Source organism: Arachis ipaensis, chromosome B5 (genome assembly GCF_059453495.1).
Source record: "Arachis ipaensis isolate K30076 ecotype BB chromosome B5, ASM5945349v1, whole genome shotgun sequence".
Taxonomy (NCBI): Eukaryota; Viridiplantae; Streptophyta; class Magnoliopsida; order Fabales; family Fabaceae; genus Arachis; species Arachis ipaensis.
The window spans coordinates 74,434,768-74,438,467 of record NC_142440.1 but is presented as its reverse complement, the minus strand read 5'-3'; the positions used below and the strand labels follow the sequence as shown (position 1 = coordinate 74,438,467).

General features: G+C 27.7%; 1 long non-coding RNA gene across 1 annotated transcript; it reads right to left on the bottom strand.

The window, feature by feature from the left end:
* Window positions 1-674: 674 nt before the first annotated feature.
* On the bottom strand, window positions 675-3,240 carry LOC110271982 (uncharacterized). The gene is made up of 2 exons (XR_002362881.2): window positions 1,548-3,240; window positions 675-924 (listed from the first exon to the last, which is right to left on the bottom strand). It is a non-coding gene; the product is annotated as an uncharacterized LOC110271982 (long non-coding RNA).
* Window positions 3,241-3,700: the final 460 nt, after the last annotated feature.

The window sequence follows — 3,700 nt, the reverse complement described above, 5'->3', positions numbered from 1 at the left end:
CTCTCTTTAAATAACCGGTATGTATATTTTTTTTTCATTTTTTTATACACCTTATTCCTTATAAAAACAAATCACACAGGCAAGGACGGATCTAAAAATTTTAATATGGAGGGCCGAATAGATGAACTTTTTTTTTCATTCCATACAAAGAATTAACATATAGTTATTTGAGTTAATTTTTCAAAAGATTTATCAATATATATTATAAATTATAATTTTTTTTATAATTTTATTTTTAATATGACAGCTACATAAAAAAAACATAACAATATCAATAGTACATATAAAATTATAAAATATCTTATTAAATAAAATTAATTCTTTTAAAAATTTTAAAAAATTAAAAAATAAATTATTAATTATTAATTATTTAAAAAATACAATACCCTTATAGAATACATGATATAAGATGTCTTTATAAAAAAAATTTTTAACAACGTAAATTTAGAAGAAAAATAAGTATTTTTACAAGAAAAAATATCTAAAATACATAATAAATATAAATGTTAAATATGTTAATATAAAAAAACTAAACAATTTTTTTTAAAGAGATATAGAGATTATTATATAAAAATTAATTTGAAAGGTACAAAGACTTGAGGGTATAATATTAAATTGGTTAAGTAAAAAGTATTAGTGCGTTAAATAATTAAGACATCAATGCGCACCATACCTGCCATGCAAACTCACACGTAACAAATAGATCAGATGTTGTACAGATTCAACTTCCTTGTTATACATGACACAAATATTATCATTTTGATCAATGATATCCAATCTACTCAAACGATTCTTTGTATTAACTCGGCCTACTAGCACAAACCAAGTAAACAGCTCAACTCGAGAGGGCATTAATCCTTTCTAGATTCTATTTGTGAACTTGTAGCTAAGGATATCATCCGTCAAAGTCTGTTCCTGCAAAACCTGCACAAATGAATTAGTAATATAAACGCTTTCCTTATCAAATTTTTAGACCACTCTATCTTGTATTCCTGCTATTAATCTCACAGCGTGCAGGATATCCAGCAATTGATTCAAGCTATCAGTCTCCCACTGGCAGAATTCCCTCTTCCATTGAAAGTTCCACACCCTTTTATAACTCCCTTTTATTTATTTTTTTTTAATTTACAATAAGTTTTTCATTACCTCAGTGGTTATTTTATTTTGCTAAAGTTGATTCGAATAACGAATCAAATTAGAAAAATATTTAAACATAATTTAAAATTCTAAAAAACCTAAAGATTGATCACCTTTAGGTAACTTATTTCACAAAGTATTATATCCAAAAACTACAAGATAAAAAATACGCCTAAAAATAGATAAATCAATGACAAAGAAAACGGCCTAACGAAGACAACAATATCATAAAAGTTATAAAACACCATGCTGGAAATTAAATAGCCCAGCGCCACCAAAATCCAGTTAAATGGATAAATAATTCCATAATTAATAAGACAAGTAGAGCAAAGTGCCAACCACATAAGAAACACAAATCACCTATAAGTTCCAAATAAATTAAAGTTCAAAGAAAAATTATAAAAACCTACTTGTCAATGATGTTAATAATCCTTCCATCCGCAGCTTGATCGGAAGCACCTACCTTGGAAAGGTCAAGGTTAGGTGCCAATAGCTTGACCTGCTTTTTGAGGGCCGCCTTGGCATTTGTCACGCAAAATGACAGCCTGAGTGATCAGGCATGCTTTGCTTTCCATGTCTCGCCCATTCTCTAAGAAAGTTTGAGTAAAGTCAAGGGGTTTTTCAAGTACTTTTGGGCCTTGGCCATGTCCACAAGTAGCAAGATCTCTCCATTAGAAAGGTGAGAGGTATGAATATTTATGGATTGGATCAGATTGAATATGATCGAAATCTTAATTCGATTTGCACTAAACTCATCGGATTAGATCAAATTCAATATCGGCATTTTTATTCTTGAATTCGACCTGTATTTGCAGATCGAATTGAATCAAATCGGATATCAGATATTTCTGTAAAATAAAAAATATTAAAAAATTTATTTCTATAAAAAACAAAGTCAATAATACTTTTTTTTTTCACTTGTAACAAATCATTTTCCATTAAAGACATGATACTTTTCTTCCTTTAAGTAGGAGCACATCTTTCTATATTTTTTTCAAATCTTGCTCTTAATAATGATTATTTTCAAACATAATTCAAGTAGTGTTATATTATTCATATTAGTTGTTGCTATCTATTAACTCTCATAATAATTGTCATGCTTCTTTCCTTTTCTATTTGCATGAGTAGCAACAATCTCTTTCATATCTTGGTCTAAATGATTGATTCTTTCTAAATCAAATGAAATAATCATACATATTAATGTCAATCCTAAAATTTTATAACACATAATTACACCATAAATTAGAATCAATTCTTAATCAATCAACCAAATGTTTGTATAATTTTTTTTTTTTTAACTCAAACAATCTTTTTCTTAATGACAAACATTTTAAAATAAAAACATTTAAGAAAAAGTAATAAGAATGGGATAACTTCCCTTTCACTCGCAGAAAGTTCTCACCCTGAATCCAGAGATTAAAGCTCCTCCTAAATATGTGCTATAATGCTTTTCAGCTGAAAATCAGAGTGTAGTAGAAATACAAACAAACAACAAACAATAATAACTATATAGCATTATGAGCAAGAGTAACAATTATGAGCAAGAGTAAGAAGGTGTAGCCAATGACACTAAAATCAAATCATCCCAAATAAACATTAACAGTAATAAGAAGTCTCAAAATAGTTTCAGTACTTCTAAAATATTACCACAAAATAATTAAGTCTCTTTATACCAATTTTTTCTCCTTTTGTGATTAAAGGAGGAAGTTAAGCACCTGCAAACATAGATTAGAGACAATAAAAATAGAAATATAGTAGTAGCAAAGAAAATATGAATTAGAAACAACACTACTATCACACGTCAAGACATACGTCGGCTTTCTTATCTTACTTATCTCCAAAAATTTTAAGACCTTCAGAATATTATTTGAAGAGGTAGAAACAACAGATGCAGCAAAACAATAGGTAATAACTTTTAAGCCATATAGATGGATGTGTGATAGTGAGCATGAGGTGAGAAAGGATGAAGCTTCCAAGAAGAAGAATGAAATATATCTAGATTATCTCCTTTCCTATCTTTCAAATTTTAGATAAATGTCAACTAGATAGTGATGGCCAAATTTTTAATTTAAAAAGCTACAACACCTCCAAATTATCTCTCTCTTATTGCTCATTATTCATTTTGTTTTTTGATATTTCACAAAAATAACAAGAACAATGAAAGATTATTAATAACAATGAGATCAGTGTTGGTTCATATGAGAATTAGCAAAGTCCATTTTGACAAAACTTATTTTATCCTGTAAAATATAAAACTAAAAAAAAAGCATAAGTATATCACAATAAATTAAAAGAATTAATAATAACATGGATAGTAATGAGAGAACTTAGGAGGGAATAATTAAATTAAAAAAATGCTAAAAAAACATAAAACCAAAAAAATTTCGTAAACTCAATGATCAACAAGTCACAGTAAAAACGATCTAGACCATAAACCCAATATTTCATCTTACTATGGTATGCCATCATAACAATCAGTTGCAAAAAAAAAAAATCTCATCTATCTATAAGAGAACATTTAAATATCGTGTTAGACCAAAAATTTAATTTAAATCAGAGAAGC